This window comes from Pseudoliparis swirei, chromosome 4 (assembly GCF_029220125.1).
Source record: "Pseudoliparis swirei isolate HS2019 ecotype Mariana Trench chromosome 4, NWPU_hadal_v1, whole genome shotgun sequence".
Lineage (NCBI taxonomy): Eukaryota > Metazoa > Chordata > Actinopteri > Perciformes > Liparidae > Pseudoliparis > Pseudoliparis swirei.
The window spans coordinates 22143032-22167434 of record NC_079391.1 but is presented as its reverse complement, the minus strand read 5'-3'; the positions used below and the strand labels follow the sequence as shown (position 1 = coordinate 22167434).

The window sequence follows — 24403 nt, the reverse complement described above, 5'->3', positions numbered from 1 at the left end:
ATTAAAACACGGTGTCCTTCTGGCGGTGGATGGATTCGGGCTTTGAGCAGTGCCCTCCTAAGACACGCCCCCAGAACAACTGCGAACCCGTCTGGCAAACTCTGAGTTTCCCTCTGGGGGATCTGCGACACTGTGTAAAGTCTTTTATCATACCAGGGAATCTTAGGTGCAGAGTGTTACTTCCTTGACCCTGACAATAATCCTAAACACACCCTCACAGTAGTTCTGTGGCATATGTGTAAAGTCTGTTATCATGCAAGGCTATCCGTTGTGTGGTGGCTGTCGCTCATGAACAGTGTGTTTCTTCTGTAACCACAAGGTTACCGGTTCGATCCCCGCTCTGCCCGTAGTTGCTTATAGGTTTAGTTATTATGCCAGGGGATCTTATTCGCAGACTTACCTCCAACGTCTAGAATTCAGTTTAGGCTTATCAAAATATGGAACGCTTCACGAATTTGCGTGTCATCCTTTCGCAGGGGCCATGCTAATCTTCTCTGTATCGTTTCCAATTTATTATATGCGCTGCCTTAGCAAGCACAATGATCCAAGGGTGCTGCTGAGTATATAACCCCCATGCTGCCGGAAGGACACCTTCATCATGGTGCAGGCCCGAGCGACGCAATCCCTACGAACCGTCTCAATGGTTGAGGTCAGTCCCTTGAAGATTTCAATGTATTTGCAATGGATTTAGAGCACCCTCTAATTCTGTCTGCCACTTTATTTCACAAAAAGCTTGAGATTAAAACACGGTGCCCTTCTGGCCGGTGGATGGATTCGGGCTTTGAGCAGTGCCCTCCTAAGACACGCCCCCAGAACAACTGCGAACCCGTCTGGCAAACTCTGAGTTTCCCTCTGGGGGATCTGCGACACTGTGTAAAATCTTTTATCATACCAGGGAATCTTAGGTGCAGAGTGTTACTTCCTTGACCCTGACAATAATCCTAAAACACACCCCTCACAGTAGTTCTGTGGCATATGTGTGTAAAGTCTGTTATCATGCAAGGCTATCCGTTGTGTGGTGGCTGTCGCTCATGAACAGTGTGTTTCTTCTGTAACCACAAGGTTACCGGTTCGATCCCCGCTCTGCCCGTAGTTGCTTATAGGTTTAGTTATTATGCCAGGGATCTTATTCGCAGACTTACCTCCAACGTCTAGAATTCAGTTTAGGCTTATCAAAATATGGAACGCTTCACGAATTTGCGTGTCATCCTTCGCAGGGGCCATGCTAATCTTCTCTGTATCGTTTCCAATTTATTATATGCGCTGCCTTAGCAAGCACAATGATCCAAGGGTGCTGCTGAGTATATAACCCCCATGCTGCCGGAAGGACACCTTCATCATGGTGCAGGCCCGAGCGACACAATCCCTCTGAACCGTCTCAATGGTTGAGGTCAGTTCCTTGAAGATTTCAATGTATTTGCAATGGATTTAGAGCACCCTCTAATTCTGTCTGCCACTTTATTTCACAAAAGCTTGAGATTAAAACACGGTGCCCTTCTGGCCGGTGGATGGATTCGGGCTTTGAGCAGTGCCCTCCTAAGACACGCCCCCAGAACAACTGCGAACCCGTCTGGCAAACTCTGAGTTTCCTCTGGGGATCTGCGACACTGTGTAAAGTCTTTTATCATACCAGGAATCTTAGGTGCAGAGTGTTACTTCCTTGACCCTGACAATAATCCTAAACACACCCTCACAGTAGTTCTGTGGCATATGTGTGTAAAGTCTGTTATCATGCAAGGCTATCCGTTGTGTGGTGGCTGTCGCTCATGAACAGTGTGTTTCTTCTGTAACCACAAGGTTACCGGTTCGATCCCCGCTCTGCCCGTAGTTGCTTATAGGTTTAGTTATTATGCCAGGGATCTTATTCGCAGACTTACCTCCAACGTCTAGAATTCAGTTTAGGCTTATCAAAATATGGAACGCTTCACGAATTTGCGTGTCATCCTTTCGCAGGGGCCATGCTAATCTTCTCTGTATCGTTTCCAATTTATTATATGCGCTGCCTTAGCAAGCACAATGATCCAAGGGTGCTGCTGAGTATATAACCCCATGCTGCCGGAAGGACACCTTCATCATGGTGCAGGCCAGCGACGCAATCCCTGAACCGTCTCAATGGTTGAGGTCAGTCCCTTGAAGATTTCAATGTATTTGCAATGGATTTAGAGCACCTCTAATTCTGTCTGCCACTTTATTTCACAAAAGGTTGAGATTAAAACACGGTGGCCTTCTGGCCGGTGGATGGATTCGGGCTTTCAGCAGTGCCCTCTAAGACACGCCCCCAGAACAACTGCGAACCCGTCTGGCAAACTCTGAGTTTCCCTCTGGGGGATCTGCGACACTGTGTAAAGTCTTTTATCATACCAGGGAATCTTAGGTGCAGAGTGTTACTTCCTTGACCCTGACAATAATCCTAAAACACACCCCTCACAGTAGTTCTGTGGCATATGTGTGTAAAGTCTGTTATCATGCAAGGCTATCCGTTGAGTGGTGGCTGTCGCTCATGAACAGTGTGTTTCTTCTGTAACCACAAGGTTACCGGTTCGATCCCCGCTCTGCCCGTAGTTGCTTATAGGTTTAGTTATTATGCCAGGGGATCTTATTCGCAGACTTACCTCCAACGTCTAGAATTCAGTTTAGGCTTATCAAAATATGGAACGCTTCACGAATTTGCGTGTCATCCTTTCGCAGGGGCCATGCTAATCTTCTCTGTATCGTTTCCAATTTATTATATGCGCTGCCTTAGCAAGCACAATGATACAAGGGTGCTGCTGAGTATATAACCCCCATGCTGCCGGAAGGACACCTTCATCATGGTGCAGGCCCGAGCGACGCAATCCCTACGAACCGTCTCAATGGTTGAGGTCAGTCCCTTGAAGATTTCAATGTATTTGCAATGGATTTAGAGCACCCTCTAATTCTGTCTGCCACTTTATTTCACAAAAAGCTTGAGATTAAAACACGGTGCCCTTCTGGCCGGTGGATGGATTCGGGCTTTGAGCAGTGCCCTCCTAAGACACGCCCCCAGAACAACTGCGAACCCGTCTGGCAAACTCTGAGTTTCCCTCTGGGGGATCTGCGACACTGTGTAAAGTCTTTAATCATACCAGGGAATCTTAGGTGCAGAGTGTTACTTCCTTGACCCTGACAATAATCCTAAAACACACCCCTCACAGTAGTTCTGTGGCATATGTGTGTAAAGTCTGTTATCATGCAAGGCTATCCGTTGTGTGGTGGCTGTCGCTCATGAACAGTGTGTTTCTTCTGTAACCACAAGGTTACCGGTTCGATCCCCGCTCTGCCCGTAGTTGCTTATAGGTTTAGTTATTATGCCAGGGGATCTTATTCGCAGACTTACCTCCAACGTCTAGAATTCAGTTTAGGCTTATCAAAATATGGAACGCTTCACGAATTTGCGTGTCATCCTTTCGCAGGGGCCATGCTAATCTTCTCTGTATCGTTTCCAATTTATTATATGCGCTGCCTTAGCAAGCACAATGATCCAAGGGTGCTGCTGAGTATATAACCCCCATGCTGCCGGAAGGACACCTTCATCATGGTGCAGGCCCGAGCGACGCAATCCCTACGAACCGTCTCAATGGTTGAGGTCAGTCCCTTGAAGATTTCAATGTATTTGCAATGGATTTAGAGCACCGGTCTAATTCTGTCTACCACTTTATTTCACAAAAGCTTGAGATTAAAACACGGTGCCCTTCTGGCCGGTGGATGGATTCGGGCTTTGAGCAGTGCCCTCTAAGACACGCCCCAGAACAACTGCGAACCCGTCTGGCAAACTCTGAGTTTCCTCTGGGGGATCTGCGACACTGTGTAAAGTCTTTTATCATACCAGGGAATCTTAGGTGCAGAGTGTTACTTCCTTGACCCTGACAATAATCCTAAACACCCCTCACAGTAGTTCTGTGGCATATGTGTGTAAAGTCTGTTATCATGCAAGGCTATCCGTTGTGTGGTGGCTGTCGCTCATGAACAGTGTGTTTCTTCTGTAACCACAAGGTTACCGGTTCGATCCCCGCTCTGCCCGTAGTTGCTTATAGGTTTAGTTATTATGCCAGGGGATCTTATTCGCAGACTTACCTCCAACGTCTAGAATTCAGTTTAGGCTTATCAAAATATGGAACGCTTCACGAATTTGCGTGTCATCCTTTCGCAGGGGCCATGCTAATCTTCTCTGTATCGTTTCCAATTTATTATATGCGCTGCCTTAGCAAGCACAATGATCCAAGGGTGCTGCTGAGTATATAACCCCCATGCTGCCGGAAGGACACCTTCATCATGGTGCAGGCCCGAGCGACGCAATCCCTACGAACCGTCTCAATGGTTGAGGTCAGTCCCTTGAAGATTTCAATGTATTTGCAATGGATTTAGAGCACCCTCTAATTCTGTCTGCCACTTTATTTCACAAAAAGCTTGAGATTAAAACACGGTGCCCTTCTGGCCGGTGGATGGATTCGGGCTTTGAGCAGTGCCCTCCTAAGACACGCCCCCAGAACAACTGCGAACCCGTCTGGCAAACTCTGAGTTTCCCTCTGGGGGATCTGCGACACTGTGTAAAGTCTTTTATCATACCAGGGAATCTTAGGTGCAGAGTGTTACTTCCTTGACCCTGACAATAATCCTAAAACACACCCCTCACAGTAGTTCTGTGGCATATGTGTGTAAAGTCTGTTATCATGCAAGGCTATCCGTTGTGTGGTGGCTGTCGCTCATGAACAGTGTGTTTCTTCTGTAACCACAAGGTTACCGGTTCGATCCCCGCTCTGCCCGTAGTTGCTTATAGGTTTAGTTATTATGCCAGGGGATCTTATTCGCAGACTTACCTCCAACGTCTAGAATTCAGTTTAGGCTTATCAAAATATGGAACGCTTCACGAATTTGCGTGTCATCCTTCGCAGGGGCCATGCTAATCTTCTCTGTATCGTTTCCAATTTATTATATGCGCTGCCTTAGCAAGCACAATGATCCAAGGGTGCTGCTGAGTATATAACCCCATGCTGCCGGAAGGACACCTTCATCATGGTGCAGGCCCGAGCGCAATCCCTACGAACCGTCTCAATGGTTGAGGTCAGTCCCTTGAAGATTTCAATGTATTTGCAATGGATTTAGAGCACCCTCTAATTCTGTCTGCCACTTTATTTCACAAAAAGCTTGAGATTAAAACACGGTGCCCTTCTGGCCGGTGGATGGATTCGGGCTTTGAGCAGTGCCCTCCTAAGACACGCCCCCAGAACAACTGCGAACCCGTCTGGCAAACTCTGAGTTTCCCTCTGGGGGATCTGCGACACTGTGTAAAGTCTTTTATCATACCAGGGAATCTTAGGTGCAGAGTGTTACTTCCTTGACCCTGACAATAATCCTAAAACACACCCCTCACAGTAGTTCTGTGGCATATGTGTGTAAAGTCTGTTATCATGCAAGGCTATCCGTTGTGTGGTGGCTGTCGCTCATGAACAGTGTGTTTCTTCTGTAACCACAAGGTTACCGGTTCGATCCCCGCTCTGCCCGTAGTTGCTTATAGGTTTAGTTATTATGCCAGGGGATCTTATTCGCAGACTTACCTCCAACGTCTAGAATTCAGTTTAGGCTTATCAAAATATGGAACGCTTCACGAATTTGCGTGTCATCCTTTCGCAGGGGCCATGCTAATCTTCTCTGTATCGTTTCCAATTTATTATATGCGCTGCCTTAGCAAGCACAATGATCCAAGGGTGCTGCTGAGTATATAACCCCCATGCTGCCGGAAGGACACCTTCATCATGGTGCAGGCCCGAGCGACGCAATCCCTACGAACCGTCTCAATGGTTGAGGTCAGTCCCTTGAAGATTTCAATGTATTTGCAATGGATTTAGAGCACCTCTAATTCTGTCTGCCACTTTATTTCACAAAAAGCTTGAGATTAAAACACGGTGCCCTTCTGGCCGGTGGATGGATTCGGGCTTTGAGCAGTGCCCTCCTAAGACACGCCCCCAGAACAACTGCGAACCCGTCTGGCAAACTCTGAGTTTCCCTCTGGGGGATCTGCGACACTGTGTAAAATCTTTTATCATACCAGGGAATCTTAGGTGCAGAGTGTTACTTCCTTGACCCTGACAATAATCCTAAAACACACCCCTCACAGTAGTTCTGTGGCATATGTGTGTAAAGTCTGTTATCATGCAAGGCTATCCGTTGTGTGGTGGCTGTCGCTCATGAACAGTGTGTTTCTTCTGTAACCACAAGGTTACCGGTTCGATCCCCGCTCTGCCCGTAGTTGCTTATAGGTTTAGTTATTATGCCAGGGGATCTTATTCGCAGACTTACCTCCAACGTCTAGAATTCAGTTTAGGCTTATCAAAATATGGAACGCTTCACGAATTTGCGTGTCATCCTTTCAGGGGCCATGCTAATCTTCTCTGTATCGTTTCCAATTTATTATATGCGCTGCCTTAGCAAACACAATGATACAAGGGTGCTGCTGAGTATATAACCCCATGCTGCCGGAAGGACACCTTCATCATGGTGCAGGCCCGAGCGACGCAATCCCACGAACCGTCTCAATGGTTGAGGTCAGTCCCTTGAAGATTTCAATGTATTTGCAATGGATTTAGAGCACCCTCTAATTCTGTCTGCCACTTTATTTCACAAAAGCTTGAGATTAAAACACGGTGCCCTTCTGGCGGTGGATGGATTCGGGCTTTGAGCAGTGCCCTCCTAAGACACGCCCCAGAACAACTGCGAACCTGTCTGGCAAACTCTGAGTTTCCCTCTGGGATCTGCGACACTGTGTAAAGTCTTTTTATCATACCAGGAATCTTAGGTGCAGAGTGTTACTTCCTTGACCCTGACAATAATCCTAAAACACACCCCTCACAGTAGTTCTGTGGCATATGTGTGTAAAGTCTGTTATCATGCAAGGCTATCCGTTGTGTGGCTGTCAGCTCATGAACAGTGTGTTTCTTCTGTAACCACAAGGTTACCGGTTCGATCCCCGCTCTGCCCGTAGTTGCTTATAGGTTTAGTTATTATGCCAGGGGATCTTATTCGCAGACTTACCTCCAACGTCTAGAATTCAGTTTAGGCTTATCAAAATATGGAACGCTTCACGAATTTGCGTGTCATCCTTTCGCAGGGGCCATGCTAATCTTCTCTGTATCGTTTCCAATTTATTATATCGCTGCCTTAGCAAGCACAATGATACAAGGTGCTGCTGAGTATATAACCCCATGCTGCCGAAGGACACCTTCATCATGGTGCAGGCCCGAGCGACGCAATCCCTGAACCGTCTCAATGGTTGAGGTCAGTCCCTTGAAGATTGCAATGTATTTGCAATGGATTTAGAGCACCCATCTAATTCTGTCTGCCACTTTATTTCACAAAAGCTTGAGATTAAAACACGGTGCCCTTCTGGCGGTGGATGGATTCGGGCTTTGAGCAGTGCCCTCTAAGACACGCCCCAGAACAACTGCGAACCCGTCTGGCAAACTCTGAGTTTCCTCTGGGGATCTGCGACACTGTGTAAAGTCTTTTATCATACCAGGGAATCTTAGGTGCAGAGTGTTACTTCCTTGACCCTGACAATAATCCTAAAACACAATCTTTTGGTACAATTAGTCTAAATCTGCAGAGTGACAGAAGTTATCAAATTAATGTTGTGGAGTCAAAGTGATTTCCTCTGAATTGTTGAACAGTTTTGAGGGGTTGGACATGTTGTTTCCATGCCAACATTGGATGGAATACAAATCTGTTTGAGAGTGAGCTCAGTACCATGGCGTTCATAGCTGCTCACTGTGTCCTCTCCAGGACTTGATCTTCCAGCTGCTGGACCCGTGGTGGACCCCTGTTAGACAGAGACCTGTTACAAACTGATCCTGCCCAGAGTCGTGACACCGGACTCTCTCGGCTCGCTCTCCTCTCTCCGCCTCCGATACCAACCTTCTCCTCAGTGCATTTGAGGAGCAACAGGTACAGTAATGAGACTCTTCTCACCCTCCTGCTTTGGCAGTCTCGACGCTCTGGCTTTTTAGGACTCCTGCATTTCTTCCGTGCAGACTCGTGCACAGATATGTCTCAGCCATGTAATGAGACCAAAAGCTCCTCAAACAGATGCCCAACATCATCCACCTGCTTTACATCCTGGCACCAATGAGATAAATCTGGTTATATGTGGTGGTGACGGTGATCCCAGTTTCATGTTAATGCTAGATGTCAGTTATTTGTCAACCAATGTCTGTCCTTGTCAAGTTTCCATTCTGTGATGCCGATGCGTGTGCACCTGTACCCAGTAGGCCGCTAAACACATGAATAACTCTGCCAATTAGCTAAACGATTGCTGATGTTCTGTAAATGTGTTATGAATACCATTGACTGTATCTTGATAGCAGACTTCCAAGAAATGGAGGTCTTGTTTATTTGCAGACTGATCAGGCACTTGACTCCTCGGCTTCCTCCTGCAGATTCACATCTCATTAAACTTAAGAATACTTGAGACCAAAATATATATTTTTTTTATTCCATTAAGGAATATTTCAGACTCTGTAAATCAGCTTTATCAGTTGCTAACATTCCTGATTTCTGCACAACCGTAATTTTCTCTTTTTGGTCCAGGTGATCGTATGTTGACACTTACTTCATATTTTATAAGGTACTGTAGTTATATTTATTTTACTGTACAATTCATTTCCTTATGATTTATTACTACTCATTTTCAGGAAATGTGTTTTATGCCGATGACCTGATTTTCTATCGACAGATGATTTAAACAAGCCAACGTGATTTTAACTTCACATTTGCTGACTCGCTGTCTTCAGAATGGCCTTCCCTCTGGCGGAGACACCCATGGGGACTTCTTTAGGACTGTGGGAAAGTCCATAGAAGTGGTCAGCCTCCTCTTCGCCTACCTGCTACTTTTACCCGACTACGCACCTGAACCGAGGAAACCACAGACCACATAATGAAATCGCGTGTGTGTAGTGTGTGTGTGTGTGTGTGTGTGTGTGTGTGTGTGTGTGTGTGTGCACGCATGACCATACCATGGCCATGAGATTCCTCCAGCTGATTCAGGACGCCAGCCCGTCAGGGCGGTCATCGATGGAAAGATCCTGATCGCTCACGCCCAGGATATCAGGACCAGGCCGACCTGACCTCCCAGCTCCATAGACAGGCAAAAGGTCGTAAAGTGAAACAAGAAGCCCTCTGTACTCTTTTTAACTGCAAACATCAGTCTTGGCCACTAGAGGTCAAAAGAACATTTTAGAAAGATGGCTATGACATCACAGCCACCACTTTCTAACATGATGGTCAATAGGAGTGTTTTGTTCATCCAGCAGACAGGTCTATGCTGAATACTTGAGTGTTTAGATTAGATGAGATATTCCTTTATTAGTCCCACAGTGGGAAATTGCAGGATCACAGCAACAGGTGCACATTAGAGCAGTAGTAAAAGATAAAAGCACAATACTAAATATACAGAGGAAAACAAAATACAAGGCAGTGACAAAGTGAATTTTTCAGCAGGTTAAAGTGCTGAGGGGAAGCAAGATTCCAGCGAAGGATCTAGTGCAGTGTGTTGTGCAGCCTGACAGCAGCAGAAGATTTGACCAGGGTTCCTCTCCTCAGACAGCGGGGAGGAATCAGCCGTGCTGAAGGAGCTGAGCAGAGCTGCTCGAGTGATCCTGAAATGTCCTCACTGTGGGACTAATAAAGGAATATATACTCTAATCTAATTCTGAAAATGAAGCAATCACTTGCAACAAAATGTACAATCATTTAATATTTTCATGGAAGATTAGTGTATGTTTTACGATCTAAACAACATATACCTTGTCCTCACTTTATTTCTGTCATCCTCCCAGTTTCATCCAGGTGAATTATGAGGTTTCCTAAACACAGTTTGGAGCACCTGACATTATCATTCCTGCAAAGAAAGAGGTTGGCGGCCGACTCTCATCCTAGCAAGCTACAGCAAGAACTAAAGAACGCCCAACCAGAGGTCCTAAAGCAGCCCACAGCCACTTGGGGTGGTTTTTAATGTAACAAGACTTCTTGCTCAAGTAACAGAGGCCTTTCATCCTTTTTATTTCTGTAGAAGGAGGGCACAAGGTTGTGTCGACAAGACAGTAGCCTCATCTTTCTCCTCCTCCTCATTGTCTTCGGCCCTTCTTTGTTCTGCTCTCCTCGAACATCATGCCTCTCGCCCGCCTTGCCCGCCTTTCTCCCAGCATGCCTTACACTATCAATGTCCTCTGCGTTTTACCTGGGACTTCCTTATCCTCCGCCTGCCTCCCTGCACCTCCACACATGACCGGAATGGAAACAGGTCAGGAGTGGATCTGGCACCCCAGAAAAAGTTGTGTCCTCGTCCAGCACTTTTATCTGCTTTCCTTTCTCCTGCAGGTGGTGGATATATTGTGGAGCGAACACATTCAGGAGGAGGCTGCTACTTCGGGCCGGACGTCACCTGCAGACCGTTGCGTTTGCACGGACTCCAGCTGCTCATCGGGATCCCACGAGTGCAAACAGGAAGGATACGAGCTCTGTCACGGAGGACAGGACGGAGGGATGCAAGACGCCAACGATTTGCTGTTTAAAATAAACATCGGTCTGGAGTGAACAAGGTTTAGAGTATGTTTGTTCCACAGGTGATCGCCCATTTTCAGCGTCAAACTACGTGAGGAGGGGCAACCGGGTGCCCAGACTGGCTGGGCCGAACTGGTTCCTCGCTTTTACCAGTACCAAGTCGAAGCTGCACAACGCGGAAATCACCCCTGACAGAGGTACAACAGGTCTCAGCTGTGTTTGCCAACCAGCTGGTCCCAGCTCCTCCACTGTGGGATGTTTCAAACGCCAAATTGAATAATTCTGCTCAAAACAAGCATTTGAATTCAAGCATTCACGAAATAAAGTTCCGTCTTGTGTGTAAAAGCGATGCGTGCCTCAGAGTGAGCTGCTGAAGGTACCGCCCCTCATGCCCTGAAGGAGAAGCTCACCCATCGCCTGAGCTGCCGGGCCTCCATACGACCAGAACAACACTGGTGTGCTCTTCTCACTCCGTTTGCCTTGCTTATATCAACCAGGCTGACATCTATGATGTTATGTTTATCTTTTTTCAGTGCTGTGAAAATAAATGTGTTAACTCGAAGCAATCCAATTGCAGGTTTGTACCTGCTTTAATTTTACGACGAACGCTGCGCAGAATGAGCTTCAATCCGTCTGTTGTTGGTCGTCGGGACAAAAAAGTCACTTGCAAAATGAGCTTCCAATACACCACTTCAATCTGAACTATGTCCGCTCTCATGCAGACGGTCGTGCTGTTCATCGGTAATGATCCTTCCGCAGGTTCACCTCCGGAAACCTTGTTACGACTTTTACTTCCTGTAGATCAGGGTCTCAACACGTCGATCGCGACCTGCCAGTCGATCGCGGCGTAGTGTTGGTAGATCGCATGACATTAAAAAGATTGGCCCGCCCCCTGACATGTTCTCTATAGCACGTCTTTGTTCTTGTAAAGTCTGTTATCATGCAAGGCTATCCGTTGAGTGGTGGCTGTCGCTCATGAGCAGTGTGTTTCTTCTGTAACCACAAGGTTGCAGTTCGATCCCGCTCTGCCCGTAGTTGCTTATACGTTTAGTTATTATGCCAGCGGATCTTATTCGAGACTTACCTCCAACGTCTAGAATTCAGTTTAGGCTTATCAAAATATGGAACGCTTCACGAATTTGCGTGTCATCCTTTCGCAGGGGCCATGCTAATCTTCTCTGTATCGTTTCCAATTTATTATATGCGCTGCCTTAGCAAGCACAATGATCCAAGGGTGCTGCTGAGTATATAACCCCCATGCTGCCGGAACGACACCTTCATCATGGTGCAGGCCCGAGCGACATAATCCCTGAACCGTCTCAATGGTTGAGGTCAGTCCCTTGAAGATTTCAATGTATTTGCAATGGATTTAGAGCACCCATCTAATTCTGTCTGCCACTTTATTTCACAAAAGCTTGAGATTAAAACACGGTGTCCTTCTGGCGGTGGATGGACTCGGGCTTTCAGCAGTGCCCTCTAAGACACGCCCCCAGAACAACTGCGAGCCCGTCTGGCAAACTCTGAGTTTCCCTCTGGGGGATCTGCGACACTGTGTAAAGTCTTTTATCATACCAGGGAATCTTAGGTGCAGAGTGTTACTTCCTTGACCCTGACAATAATCCTAAAACACACCCTCACAGTAGTTCTGTGGCATATGTGTGTAAAGTCTGTTATCATGCAAGGCTATCCGTTGAGTGGTGGCTGTCGCTCATGAGCAGTGTGTTTCTTCTGTAACCACAAGGTTACCGGTTCGATCCCCGCTCTGCCCGTAGTTGCTTATACGTTTAGTTATTATGCCAGGGGATCTTATTCGCAGACTTACCTCCAACGTCTAGAATTCAGTTTAGGCTTATCAAAATATGGAACGCTTCACGAATTTGCGTGTCATCCTTTCGCAGGGGCCATGCTAATCTTCTCTGTATCGTTTCCAATTTATTATATGCGCTGCCTTAGCAAGCACAATGATCCAAGGGTGCTGCTGAGTATATAACCCCCATGCTGCCGGCGACACCTCCATCATGGTGCCGGCGCCAGCGACGCAATCCCTACGAACCGTCTCAATGGTTGAGGTCAGTCCCTTGAAGATTTCAATGTATTTGCAATGGATTTAGAGCACCCATCTAATTCTGTCTGCCACTTTATTTCACAAAAAGCTTGAGATTAAAACACGGTGTCCTTCTGGCCGGTGGATGGACTCGGGCTTTCAGCAGTGCCCTCCTAAGACACGCCCCAGAACAACTGCGAGCCGTCTGGCAAACTCTGAGTTTCCTCTGGGGATCTGACACTGTGTAAAGTCTTTTATCATACCAGGGAATCTTAGGTGCAGAGTGTTACTTCCTTGACCCTGACAATAATCCTAAAACACACCCCTCACAGTAGTTCTGTGGCATATGTGTGTAAAGTCTGTTATCATGCAAGGCTATCCGTTGAGTGGTGGCTGTCGCTCATGAGCAGTGTGTTTCTTCTGTAACCACAAGGTTACCGGTTCGATCCCCGCTCTGCCCGTAGTTGCTTATACGTTTAGTTATTATGCCAGCGGATCTTATTCGCAGACTTACCTCCAACGTCTAGAATTCAGTTTAGGCTTATCAAAATATGGAACGCTTCACGAATTTGCGTGTCATCCTTTCGCAGGGGCCATGCTAATCTTCTCTGTATCGTTTCCAATTTATTATGCGCTGCCTTAGCAAGCACAATGATCCAAGGGTGCTGCTGAGTATATAACCCCATGCTGCCGAACGACACCTTCATCATGGTGCAGGCCCGAGCGTTAATCCCTCGAACCGTCTCAATGGTTGAGGTCAGTCCTTGAAGATTTCAATGTATTTGCAATGGATTTAGAGCACCCATCTAATTCTGTCTGCCACTTTATTTCACAAAAGCTTGAGATTAAACACGGTGTCCTTCTGGCGGTGGATGGACTCGGGCTTTCAGCAGTGCCCTCCTAAGACACGCCCCAGAACAACTGCGAGCCGTCTGGCAAACTCTGAGTTTCCTCTGGGGATCTGCGACACTGTGTAAAGTCTTTTATCATACCAGGAATCTTAGGTGCAGAGTGTTACTTCCTTGACCCTGACAATAATCCTAAAACACACCCTCACAGTAGTTCTGTGGCATATGTGTAAAGTCTGTTATCATGCAAGGCTATCCGTTGAGTGGTGGCTGTCGCTCATGAGCAGTGTGTTTCTTCTGTAACCACAAGGTTACAGTTCGATCCCCGCTCTGCCCGTAGTTGCTTATACGTTTAGTTATTATGCCAGGGGATCTTATTCGCAGACTTACCTCCAACGTCTAGAATTCAGTTTAGGCTTATCAAAATATGGAACGCTTCACGAATTTGCGTGTCATCCTTTCGCAGGGGCCATGCTAATCTTCTCTGTATCGTTTCCAATTTATTATATGCGCTGCCTTAGCAAGCACAATGATCCAAGGGTGCTGCTGAGTATATAACCCCCATGCTGCCGGAACGACACCTTCATCATGGTGCAGGCCCGAGCGACGCAATCCCTACGAACCGTCTCAATGGTTGAGGTCAGTCCCTTGAAGATTTCAATGTATTTGCAATGGATTTAGAGCACCCATCTAATTCTGTCTGCCACTTTATTTCACAAAAAGCTTGAGATTAAAACACGGTGTCCTTCTGGCCGGTGGATGGACTCGGGCTTTCAGCAGTGCCCTCCTAAGACACGCCCCCAGAACAACTGCGAGCCCGTCTGGCAAACTCTGAGTTTCCCTCTGGGGGATCTGCGACACTGTGTAAAGTCTTTTATCATACCAGGGAATCTTAGGTGCAGAGTGTTACTTCCTTGACCCTGACAATAATCCTAAAACACACCCCTCACAGTAGTTCTGTGGCATATGTGTGTAAAGTCTGTTATCATGCAAGGCTATCCGTTGAGTGGTGGCTGTCGCTCATGAGCAGTGTGTTTCTTCTGTAACCACAAGGTTACCGGTTCGATCCCCGCTCTGCCCGTAGTTGCTTATACGTTTAGTTATTATGCCAGCGGATCTTATTCGCAGACTTACCTCCAACGTCTAGAATTCAGTTTAGGCTTATCAAAATATGGAACGCTTCACGAATTTGCGTGTCATCCTTTCGCAGGGGCCATGCTAATCTTCTCTGTATCTTTTCCAATTTATTATATGCCCTGCCTTAGCAAGCACAATGAGCCAAGGGTGCTGCTGAGTATATAACCCCCATGCTGCCGGAACGACACCTTCATCATGGTGCAGGCCCGAGCGATAATCCTGAACCGTCTCAATGGTTGAGGTCAGTCCTTTGAAGATTTCAATGTATTTGCAATGGATTTAGAGCACCCATCTAATTCTGTCTGCCACTTTATTTCACAAAAAGCTTGAGATTAAAACACGGTGTCCTTCTGGCGGTGGATGGACTCGGGCTTTCAGCAGTGCCCTCCTAAGACACGCCCCCAGAACAACTGCGAGCCCGTCTGGCAAACTCTGAGTTTCCCTCTGGGGGATCTGCGACACTGTGTAAAGTCTTTTATCATACCAGGAATCTTAGGTGCAGAGAGTTGCTTCCTTGACCCTGACAATAATCCTAAAACACACCCCTCACAGTAGTTCTGTGGCATATGTGTGTAAAGTCTGTTATCATGCAAGGCTATCCGTTGAGTGGTGGCTGTCGCTCATGAGCAGTGTGTTTCTTCTGTAACCACAAGGTTACCGGTTCGATCCCCGCTCTGCCCGTAGTTGCTTATACGTTTAGTTATTATGCCAGGATCTTATTCGCAGACTTACCTCCAACGTCTAGAATTCAGTTTAGGCTTATCAAAATATGGAACGCTTCACGAATTTGCGTGTCATCCTTTCGCAGGGGCCATGCTAATCTTCTCTGTATCGTTTCCAATTTATTATATGCGCTGCCTTAGCAAGCACAATGATCCAAGGGTGCTGCTGAGTATATAACCCCATGCTGCCGGAACGACACCTTCATCATGGTGCAGGCCGAGCGACGCAATCCCTACGAACCGTCTCAATGGTTGAGGTCAGTCCCTTGAAGATTTCAATGTATTTGCAATGGATTTAGAGCACCCATCTAATTCTGTCTGCCACTTTATTTCACAAAAAGCTTGAGATTAAAACACGGTGTCCTTCTGGCCGGTGGATGGACTCGGGCTTTCAGCAGTGCCCTCCTAAGACACGCCCCCAGAACAACTGCGAGCCCGTCTGGCAAACTCTGAGTTTCCCTCTGGGGGATCTGCGACACTGTGTAAAGTCTTTTATCATACCAGGGAATCTTAGGTGCAGAGTGTTACCTTGACCCTGACAATAATCCTAAAACACACCCCTCACAGTAGTTCTGTGGCATATGTGTGTAAAGTCTGTTATCATGCAAGGCTATCCGTTGAGTGGTGGCTGTCGCTCATGAGCAGTGTGTTTCTTCTGTAACCACAAGGTTACCGGTTCGATCCCCGCTCTTCCCGTAGTTGCTTATCGTTTAGTTATTATGCCAGGGGATCTTATTCGCAGACTTACCTCCAACGTCTAGAATTCAGTTTAGGCTTATCAAAATATGGAACGCTTCACGAATTTGCGTGTCATCCTTTCGCAGGGGCCATGCTAATCTTCTCTGTATCGTTTCCAATTTATTATATGCGCTGCCTTAGCAAGCACAATGATCAAGGGTGCTGCTGAGTATATAACCCCATGCTGCCGGAACGACACCTTCATCATGGTGCAGGCCCGAGCGGCAATCCCTACGAACCGTCTCAATGGTTGAGGTCAGTCCCTTGAAGATTTCAATGTATTTGCAATGGATTTAGAGCACCCATCTAATTCTGTCTGCCACTTTATTTCACAAAAAGCTTGAGATTAAAACACGGTGTCCTTCTGGCCGGTGGATGGACTCGGGCTTTCAGCAGTGCCCTCCTAAGACACGCCCCCAGAACAACTGCGAGCCCGTCTGGCAAACTCTGAGTTTCCCTCTGGGGGATCTGCGACACTGTGTAAAGTCTTTTATCATACCAGGGAATCTTAGGTGCAGAGTGTTACTTCCTTGACCCTGACAATAATCCTAAACACACCCTCACAGTAGTTCTGTGGCATATGTGTAAAGTCTGTTATCATGCAAGGCTATCCGTTGAGTGGTGGCTGTCGCTCATGAGCAGTGTGTTTCTTCTGTAACCACAAGGTTACCGGTTCGATCCCCGCTCTGCCCGTAGTTGCTTATACGTTTAGTTATTATGCCAGCGGATCTTATTCGCAGACTTACCTCCAACGTCTAGAATTCAGTTTAGGCTTATCAAAATATGGAACGCTTCACGAATTTGCGTGTCATCCTTTCGCAGGGGCCATGCTAATCTTCTCTGTATCGTTTCCAATTTATTATATGCGCTGCCTTAGCAAGCACAATGATCCAAGGGTGCTGCTGAGTATATAACCCCCATGCTGCCGGAACGACACCTTCATCATGGTGCAGGCCCGAGCGACGCAATCCCTACGAACCGTCTCAATGGTTGAGGTCAGTCCTTGAAGATTTCAATGTATTTGCAATGGATTTAGAGCACCCATCTAATTCTGTCTGCCACTTTATTTCACAAAAAGCTTGAGATTAAAACACGGTGTCCTTCTGGCCGGTGGATGGACTCGGGCTTTCAGCAGTGCCCTCCTAAGACACGCCCCCAGAACAACTGCGAGCCCGTCTGGCAAACTCTGAGTTTCCCTCTGGGGGATCTGCGACACTGTGTAAAGTCTTTTATCATACCAGGGAATCTTAGGTGCAGAGTGTTACTTCCTTGACCCTGACAATAATCCTAAAACACACCCCTCACAGTAGTTCTGTGGCATATGTGTGTAAAGTCTGTTATCATGCAAGGCTATCCGTTGAGTGGTGGCTGTCGCTCATGAGCAGTGTGTTTCTTCTGTAACCACAAGGTTACAGTTCGATCCCGCTCTGCCCGTAGTTGCTTATACGTTTAGTTATTATGCCAGCGGATCTTATTCGCAGACTTACCTCCAACGTCTAGAATTCAGTTTAGGCTTATCAAAATATGGAACGCTTCACGAATTTGCGTGTCATCCTTCGCAGGGGCCATGCTAATCTTCTCTGTATCGTTTCCAATTTATTATATCGCTGCCTTAGCAAGCACAATGATCCAAGGGTGCTGCTGAGTATATAACCCCATGCTGCCGGAACGACACCTTCATCATGGTGCAGGCCCGGCGACGCAATCCCTGAACCGTCTCAATGGTTGAGGTCAGTCCCTTGAAGATTTCAATGTATTTGCAATGGATTTAGAGCACCCATCTAATTCTGTCTGCCACTTTATTTCACAAAAAGCTTGAGATTAAAACACGGTGTCCTTCTGGCCGGTGGATGGACTCGGGCTTTCAGCAGTGCCCTCCTAAGACACGCCCCAGAACAACTGCGAGCCGTCTGTCTGGCAAACTCTGAGTTTCCTCTGGGGATCTGCGACACTGTGCAAAGTCTTCTATCATACCAGCGAATCTTAGGTGCAGAGTGTTACTTCCTTGACCCTGACAATAATCCTAAACACCCCTCACAGTAGTTCTGTGGCATATGTGTGTAAAGTCTGTTATCATGCAAGGCTATCCGTTGAGTGGTGGCTGTCGCTCATGAGCAGTGTGTTTCTTCTGTAACCACAAGGTTACCGGTTCGATCCCCGCTCTGCCCGTAGTTGCTTATACGTTTAGTTATTATGCCAGCGGATCTTATTCGCAGACTTACCTCCAACGTCTAGAATTCAGTTTAGGCTTATCAAAATATGGAACGCTTCACGAATTTGCGTGTCATCCTTTCGCAGGGGCCATGCTAATCTTCTCTGTATCGTTTCCAATTTATTATATGCGCTGCCTTAGCAAGCACAATGATCCAAGGGTGCTGCTGAGTATATAACCCCCATGCTGCCGGAACGACACCTTCATCATGGTGCAGGCCAGCGACGCAATCCTACGAACCGTCTCAATGGTTGAGGTCAGTCCCTTGAAGATTTCAATGTATTTGCAATGGATTTAGAGCACCCATCTAATTCTGTCTGCCACTTTATTTCACAAAAAGCTTGAGATTAAAACACGGTGTCCTTCTGGCCGGTGGATGGACTCGGGCTTTCAGCAGTGCCCTCCTAAGACACGCCCCCAGAACAACTGCGAGCCCGTCTGGCAAACTCTGAGTTTCCCTCTGGGGGATCTGCGACACTGTGTAAAGTCTTTTATCATACCAGGGAATCTTAGGTGCAGAGTGTTACTTCCTTGACCCTGACAATAATCCTAAAACACACCCCTCACAGTAGTTCTGTGGCATATGTGTGTAAAGTCTGTTATCATGCAAGGCTATCCGTTGAGTGGTGGCTGTCGCTCATGAGCAGTGTGTTTCTTCTGTAACCACAAGGTTACGGTTCGATCCCCGCTCTGCCCGTAGTTGCTTATACGTTTAGTTATTATGCCAGGGGATCTTATTCGCAGACTTACCTCCAACGTCTAGAATTCAGTTTAGGCTTATCAAAATATGGAACGCTTCACGAATTTGCGTGTCATCCTTTCGCAGGGGCCATGCTAATCTTCTCTGTATCGTTTCCAATTTATTATATGCGCTGCCTTAGCAAGCACAATGATCCAAGGGTGCTGCTGAGTATATAACCCCCATGCTGCCGGAACGACACCTTCATCATGGTGCAGGCCCGAGCGACGCAATCCCTACGAACCGTCTCAATGGTTGAGGTCAGTCCCTTGAAGATTTCAATGTATTTGCAATGGATTTAGAGCACCCATCTAATTCTGTCTGCCACTTTATTTCACAAAAAGCTTGAGATTAAAACACGGTGTCCTTCTGGCCGGTGGATGGACTCGGGCTTTCAGCAGTGCCCTCCTAAGACACGCCCCCAGAACAACTGCGAGCCCGTCTGGCAAACTCTGAGTTTCCCTCTGGGGGATCTGCGACACTGTGTAAAGTCTTTTATCATACCAGGGAATCTTAGGTGCAGTGTTACTTCCTTGACCCTGACAATAATCCTAAAACACACCCCTCACAGTAGTTCTGTGGCATATGTGTGTAAAGTCTGTTATCATGCAAGGCTATCCGTTGAGTGGTGGCTGTCGCTCATGAGCAGTGTGTTTCTTCTGTAACCACAAGGTTACCGGTTCGATCCCCGCTCTGCCCGTAGTTGCTTATCGGTTTAGTTATTATGCCAGGGGATCTTATTCGCAGACTTACCTCCAACGTCTAGTATTCAGTTTATTCTTATCAAAATATGTAACGCTTCACAATTTGCGTGTCATCCTTTCGCAGGGGCCATGCTAATCTTCTCTGTATCTTTTCCAATTTATTATATGCCCTGCCTTAGCAAGCACAATGAGCCAAGGGTGCTGCTGAGTATATAACCCCCATGCTGCCGGAACGACACCTTCATCATGGTGCAGGCCCGAGCGACGCAATCCCTACGAACCGTCTCAATGGTTGAGGTCAGTCCCTTGAAGATTTCAATGTATTTGCAATGGATTTAGAGCACCCATCTAATTCTGTCTGCCACTTTATTTCACAAAAAGCTTGAGATTAAAACACGGTGTCCTTCTGGCCGGTGGATGGACTCGGGCTTTCAGCAGTGCCCTCCTAAGACACGCCCCAGAACAACTGCGAGCCCGTCTGGCAAACTCTGAGTTTCCTCTGGGGATCTGCGACACTGTGTAAAGTCTTTTATCATACCAGGGAATCTTAGGTGCAGAGTGTTACTTCCTTGACCCTGACAATAATCCTAAAACACACCCCTCACAGTAGTTCTGTGGCATATGTGTAAAGTCTGTTATCATGCAAGGCTATCCGAGTGGTGGCTGTCGCTCATGAGCAGTGTGTTTCTTCTGTAACCACAAGGTTACCGGTTCGATCCCGCTCTGCCCGTGTAGTTGCTTATCGGTTTAGTTATTATGCCAGGGATCTTATTCGCAGACTTACCTCCAACGTCTAGAATTCAGTTTAGGCTTATCAAAATATGGAACGCTTCACGAATTTGCGTGTCATCCTTTCGCAGGGGCCATGCTAATCTTCTCTGTATCGTTTCCAATTTATTATATGCGCTGCCTTAGCAAGCACAATGATCCAAGGGTGCTGCTGAGTATATAACCCCCATGCTGCCGGAACGACACCTTCATCATGGTGCAGGCCCGAGCGACGCAATCCCTACGAACCGTCTCAATGGTTGAGGTCAGTCCCTTGAAGATTTCAATGTATTTGCAATGGATTTAGAGCACCCATCTAATTCTGTCTGCCACTTTATTTCACAAAAAGCTTGAGATTAAAACACGGTGTCCTTCTGGCCGGTGGATGGACTCGGGCTTTCAGCAGTGCCCTCCTAAGACACGCCCCCAGAACAACTGCGAGCCCGTCTGGCAAACTCTGAGTTTCCCTCTGGGGGATCTGCGACACTGTGTAAAGTCTTTTATCATACCAGGGAATCTTAGGTGCAGAGTGTTACTTCCTTGACCCTGACAATAATCCTAAAACACACCCCTCACAGTAGTTCTGTGGCATATGTGTGTAAAGTCTGTTATCATGCAAGGCTATCCGTTGAGTGGTGGCTGTCGCTCATGAGCAGTGTGTTTCTTCTGTAACCACAAGGTTACCGGTTCGATCCCGCTCTGCCCGTAGTTGCTTATACGTTTAGTTATTATGCCAGCGGATCTTATTCGCAGACTTACCTCCAACGTCTAGAATTCAGTTTAGGCTTATCAAAATATGGAACGCTTCACGAATTTGCGTGTCATCCTTTCGCAGGGGCCATGCTAATCTTCTCTGTATCGTTTCCAATTTATTATATGCGCTGCCTTAGCAAGCACAATGATCCAAGGGTGCTGCTGAGTATATAACCCCCATGCTGCCGGAACGACACCTTCATCATGGTGCAGGCCCGAGCGCAATCCCTCACGAACCGTCTCAATGGTTGAGGTCAGTCCCTTGAAGATTTCAATGTATTTGCAATGGATTTAGAGCACCCATCTAATTCTGTCTGCCACTTTATTTCACAAAAAGCTTGAGATTAAAACACGGTGTCCTTCTGGCCGGTGGATGGACTCGGGCTTTCAGCAGTGCCCTCCTAAGACACGCCCCAGAACAACTGCGAACCCGTCTGGCAAACTCTGAGTTTCCCTCTGGGGGATCTGCGACACTGTGTAAAGTCTTTTATCATACCAGGGAATCTTAGGTGCAGAGTGTTACTTCCTTGACCCTGACAATAATCCTAAAACACACCCCTCACAGTAGTTCTGTGGCATATGTGTGTAAAGTCTGTTATCATGCAAGGCTATCCGTTGAGTGGTGGCTGTCGCTCATGAGCAGTGTGTTTCTTCTGTAACCACAAGGTTACCGGTTCGATCCCCGCTCTGCCCGTAGTTGCTTATACGTTTAGTTATTATGCCAGGGGATCTTATTCGCAGACTTACCTCCAACGTCTAGAATTCAGTTTAGGCTTATCAAAATATGGACCACTTCACGAATTTGCGTGTCATCCTTCGCAGGGGCCATGCTAATCTTCTCTGTATCGTTTCCAATTTATTATATGCGCTGCCTTAGCAAGCACAATGATCCAAGGGTGCTGCTGAGTATATAACCCCCATGCTGCCGGAACGACACCTTCATCATGGTGCAGGCCCGAGCGACGCAATCCCTACGAACCGTCTCAATGGTTGAGGTCAGTCCCTTGAAGATTTCAATGTATTTGCAATGGATTTAGAGCACCCATCTAATTCTGTCTGCCACTTTATTTCACAAAAAGCTTGAGATTAAAACACGGTGTCCTTCTGGCCGGTGGATGGACTCGGGCTTTCAGCAGTGCCCTCCTAAGACACGCCCTCAGAACAACTGCGAGCCCGTCTGGCAAACTCTGAGTTTCCCTCTGGGGGATCTGCGACACTGTGTAAAGTCTTTTATCATACCAGGGAATCTTAGGTGCAGAGTGTTACTTCCTTGACCCTGACAATAATCCTAAAACACACCCCTCACAGTAGTTCTGTGGCATATGTGTGTAAAGTCTGTTATCATGCAAAGCTGTCCGTTGTGTGGTGGCTGTCGCTCATGAGCAGTGTGTTACTTCTGAAACCACAAGGTTACCGGTTCGATCCCCGCTCTGCCCGTAGTTGCTTATACGTTTAGTTATTATGCCAGCGGATCTTATTCGCAGACTTACCTCCAACGTCTAGAATTCAGTTTAGGCTTATCAAAATATGGAACGCTTCACGAATTTGCGTGTCATCCTTTCGCAGGGGCCATGCTAATCTTCTCTGTATCGTTTCCAATTTATTATATGCGCTGCCTTAGCAAGCACAATGATCCAAGGGTGCTGCTGAGTATATAACCCCCATGCTGCCGGAACGACACCTTCATCATGGTGCAGGCCCGAGCGACGCAATCCCTACGAACCGTCTCAATGGTTGAGGTCAGTCCCTTGAAGATTTCAATGTATTTGCAATGGATTTAGAGCACCCTCTAATTCTGTCTGCCACTTTATTTCACAAAAAGCTTGAGATTAAAACACGGTGCCCTTCTGGCCGGGTGGATGGATTCGGGCTTTGAGCAGTGCCCTCTAAGACACGCCCCCAGAACAACTGCGAACCCGTCTGGCAAACTCTGAGTTTCCCTCTGGGGGATCTGCGACACTGTGTAAAGTCTTTTATCATACCAGGGAATCTTAGGTGCAGAGTGTTACTTCCTTGACCCTGACAATAATCCTAAAACACACCCCTCACAGTAGTTCTGTGGCATATGTGTGTAAAGTCTGTTATCATGCAAGGCTATCCGTTGTGTGGCTGTCGCTCATGAACAGTGTGTTTCTTCTGTAACCACAAGGTTACCGGTTCGATCCCCGCTCTGCCCGTAGTTGCTTATAGGTTTAGTTATTATGCCAGGGGATCTTATTCGCAGACTTACCTCCAACGTCTAGAATTCAGTTTAGGCTTATCAAAATATGGAACGCTTCACGAATTTGCGTGTCATCCTTTCGCAGGGGCCATGCTAATCTTCTCTGTATCTTTTCCAATTTATTATATGCCCTGCCTTAGCAAGCACAATGAGCCAAGGGTGCTGCTGAGTATATAACCCCCATGCTGCCGGAACGACACCTTCATCATGGTGCAGGCCCGGCGACTTAATCCCTCTGAACCGTCTCAATGGTTGAGGTCAGTCCCTTGAAGATTTCAATGTATTTGCAATGGATTTAGAGCACCCTCTAATTCTGTCTGCCACTTTATTTCACAAAAAGCTTGAGATTAAAACACGGTGCCCTTCTGGCCGGTGGATGGATTCGGGCTTTGAGCAGTGCCCTCCTAAGACACGCCCCCAGAACAACTGCGAACCCGTCTGGCAAACTCTGAGTTTCCCTCTGGGGGATCTGCGACACTGTGTAAAGTCTTTTATCATACCATCAATTAATTATTATTAACTTAACCTATAACAATTCATAAAAATGTATTTGTAAATCTTTTTTGGTACAATTAGTCTAAATCTGCAGAGTGACAGAAGTTATCAAATTAATGTTGTGGAGTCAAAAGGAAAGATTTCCCTCTGAATTGTTGAACAGTTTTGAGGGGTTGACATGTTGTTTCATGCCAACATTGGATGGAATACAAATCAGTTTGAGAGTGAGCTCAGTACCGCATGTTCACAGCTGCTCACTGTGTCCTCCAGACTTGATCTTCCAGCTGCTGGACCCGGTGGTGGACCCCTGGTTAGACAGAGAGACCTGTTACAAACTGATCCCCGTTCCAGAGTCGTACACCGGACCCCGGCTCTCGTTCCCTCTCTCCGTCTCCGATACCAACCTTCTCCTCAGTGCATTTGAGGAGCAACAGGTACAGTAATGAGGCTCTT

The 24403-nt window shown here is 47.0% G+C and overlaps 27 non-coding genes and 1 pseudogene across 27 annotated transcripts; 1 reads left to right on the top strand and 27 right to left on the bottom strand.

Annotated features, from left to right (window-relative positions):
- Positions 1 to 431: 431 nt before the first annotated feature.
- LOC130193323 (U6 spliceosomal RNA) lies at positions 432 to 538 on the bottom strand. Its single transcript, XR_008831555.1, has one exon. It is a non-coding gene; the product is annotated as a U6 spliceosomal RNA (small nuclear RNA).
- Positions 539 to 1173: 635 nt separating this feature from the next.
- Positions 1174 to 1279, bottom strand: LOC130193337 (U6 spliceosomal RNA). The gene has a single exon (XR_008831568.1). It is a non-coding gene; the product is annotated as a U6 spliceosomal RNA (small nuclear RNA).
- Positions 1280 to 1908: 629 nt separating this feature from the next.
- Positions 1909 to 2015, bottom strand: LOC130193322 (U6 spliceosomal RNA). The gene has a single exon (XR_008831554.1). It is a non-coding gene; the product is annotated as a U6 spliceosomal RNA (small nuclear RNA).
- Positions 2016 to 2643: 628 nt separating this feature from the next.
- LOC130193321 (U6 spliceosomal RNA) lies at positions 2644 to 2750 on the bottom strand. Its single transcript, XR_008831553.1, has one exon. It is a non-coding gene; the product is annotated as a U6 spliceosomal RNA (small nuclear RNA).
- Positions 2751 to 3386: 636 nt separating this feature from the next.
- LOC130193319 (U6 spliceosomal RNA) lies at positions 3387 to 3493 on the bottom strand. The gene has a single exon (XR_008831552.1). It is a non-coding gene; the product is annotated as a U6 spliceosomal RNA (small nuclear RNA).
- Positions 3494 to 4123: 630 nt separating this feature from the next.
- On the bottom strand, positions 4124 to 4230 carry LOC130193318 (U6 spliceosomal RNA). Its single transcript, XR_008831551.1, has one exon. It is a non-coding gene; the product is annotated as a U6 spliceosomal RNA (small nuclear RNA).
- A 636-nt stretch (positions 4231 to 4866) lies between these two features.
- On the bottom strand, positions 4867 to 4972 carry LOC130193335 (U6 spliceosomal RNA). Its single transcript, XR_008831567.1, has one exon. It is a non-coding gene; the product is annotated as a U6 spliceosomal RNA (small nuclear RNA).
- Positions 4973 to 5604: 632 nt separating this feature from the next.
- LOC130193317 (U6 spliceosomal RNA) lies at positions 5605 to 5711 on the bottom strand. Its single transcript, XR_008831550.1, has one exon. It is a non-coding gene; the product is annotated as a U6 spliceosomal RNA (small nuclear RNA).
- A 635-nt stretch (positions 5712 to 6346) lies between these two features.
- Positions 6347 to 6451, bottom strand: LOC130193342 (U6 spliceosomal RNA). The gene has a single exon (XR_008831573.1). It is a non-coding gene; the product is annotated as a U6 spliceosomal RNA (small nuclear RNA).
- A 627-nt stretch (positions 6452 to 7078) lies between these two features.
- LOC130193333 (U6 spliceosomal RNA) lies at positions 7079 to 7183 on the bottom strand. The gene has a single exon (XR_008831565.1). It is a non-coding gene; the product is annotated as a U6 spliceosomal RNA (small nuclear RNA).
- A 4501-nt stretch (positions 7184 to 11684) lies between these two features.
- On the bottom strand, positions 11685 to 11791 carry LOC130193316 (U6 spliceosomal RNA). The gene has a single exon (XR_008831549.1). It is a non-coding gene; the product is annotated as a U6 spliceosomal RNA (small nuclear RNA).
- Positions 11792 to 12422: 631 nt separating this feature from the next.
- On the bottom strand, positions 12423 to 12529 carry LOC130193314 (U6 spliceosomal RNA). The gene has a single exon (XR_008831547.1). It is a non-coding gene; the product is annotated as a U6 spliceosomal RNA (small nuclear RNA).
- Positions 12530 to 13158: 629 nt separating this feature from the next.
- On the bottom strand, positions 13159 to 13261 carry LOC130193334 (U6 spliceosomal RNA). The gene has a single exon (XR_008831566.1). It is a non-coding gene; the product is annotated as a U6 spliceosomal RNA (small nuclear RNA).
- Positions 13262 to 13882: 621 nt separating this feature from the next.
- On the bottom strand, positions 13883 to 13989 carry LOC130193313 (U6 spliceosomal RNA). Its single transcript, XR_008831546.1, has one exon. It is a non-coding gene; the product is annotated as a U6 spliceosomal RNA (small nuclear RNA).
- A 637-nt stretch (positions 13990 to 14626) lies between these two features.
- Positions 14627 to 14731, bottom strand: LOC130193332 (U6 spliceosomal RNA). Its single transcript, XR_008831564.1, has one exon. It is a non-coding gene; the product is annotated as a U6 spliceosomal RNA (small nuclear RNA).
- A 630-nt stretch (positions 14732 to 15361) lies between these two features.
- Positions 15362 to 15468, bottom strand: LOC130193312 (U6 spliceosomal RNA). The gene has a single exon (XR_008831545.1). It is a non-coding gene; the product is annotated as a U6 spliceosomal RNA (small nuclear RNA).
- A 631-nt stretch (positions 15469 to 16099) lies between these two features.
- LOC130193311 (U6 spliceosomal RNA) lies at positions 16100 to 16206 on the bottom strand. Its single transcript, XR_008831544.1, has one exon. It is a non-coding gene; the product is annotated as a U6 spliceosomal RNA (small nuclear RNA).
- A 629-nt stretch (positions 16207 to 16835) lies between these two features.
- LOC130193310 (U6 spliceosomal RNA) lies at positions 16836 to 16942 on the bottom strand. Its single transcript, XR_008831543.1, has one exon. It is a non-coding gene; the product is annotated as a U6 spliceosomal RNA (small nuclear RNA).
- Positions 16943 to 17576: 634 nt separating this feature from the next.
- Positions 17577 to 17680, bottom strand: LOC130193341 (U6 spliceosomal RNA). The gene has a single exon (XR_008831572.1). It is a non-coding gene; the product is annotated as a U6 spliceosomal RNA (small nuclear RNA).
- A 631-nt stretch (positions 17681 to 18311) lies between these two features.
- On the bottom strand, positions 18312 to 18418 carry LOC130193404 (U6 spliceosomal RNA). The gene has a single exon (XR_008831639.1). It is a non-coding gene; the product is annotated as a U6 spliceosomal RNA (small nuclear RNA).
- A 633-nt stretch (positions 18419 to 19051) lies between these two features.
- On the bottom strand, positions 19052 to 19158 carry LOC130193403 (U6 spliceosomal RNA). The gene has a single exon (XR_008831638.1). It is a non-coding gene; the product is annotated as a U6 spliceosomal RNA (small nuclear RNA).
- Positions 19159 to 19793: 635 nt separating this feature from the next.
- LOC130193340 (U6 spliceosomal RNA) lies at positions 19794 to 19897 on the bottom strand. Its single transcript, XR_008831571.1, has one exon. It is a non-coding gene; the product is annotated as a U6 spliceosomal RNA (small nuclear RNA).
- A 631-nt stretch (positions 19898 to 20528) lies between these two features.
- Positions 20529 to 20635, bottom strand: LOC130193402 (U6 spliceosomal RNA). The gene has a single exon (XR_008831637.1). It is a non-coding gene; the product is annotated as a U6 spliceosomal RNA (small nuclear RNA).
- A 636-nt stretch (positions 20636 to 21271) lies between these two features.
- On the bottom strand, positions 21272 to 21378 carry LOC130193401 (U6 spliceosomal RNA). Its single transcript, XR_008831636.1, has one exon. It is a non-coding gene; the product is annotated as a U6 spliceosomal RNA (small nuclear RNA).
- Positions 21379 to 22012: 634 nt separating this feature from the next.
- Positions 22013 to 22118, bottom strand: LOC130193338 (U6 spliceosomal RNA). The gene has a single exon (XR_008831569.1). It is a non-coding gene; the product is annotated as a U6 spliceosomal RNA (small nuclear RNA).
- Positions 22119 to 22755: 637 nt separating this feature from the next.
- LOC130193400 (U6 spliceosomal RNA) lies at positions 22756 to 22862 on the bottom strand. Its single transcript, XR_008831635.1, has one exon. It is a non-coding gene; the product is annotated as a U6 spliceosomal RNA (small nuclear RNA).
- Positions 22863 to 23495: 633 nt separating this feature from the next.
- On the bottom strand, positions 23496 to 23600 carry LOC130193331 (U6 spliceosomal RNA). Its single transcript, XR_008831563.1, has one exon. It is a non-coding gene; the product is annotated as a U6 spliceosomal RNA (small nuclear RNA).
- Positions 23601 to 24103: 503 nt separating this feature from the next.
- The window catches only part of LOC130192427 (serine/threonine-protein phosphatase with EF-hands 1-like), a 991358-nt pseudogene continuing 991058 nt past the window's right edge, over positions 24104 to 24403 (top strand).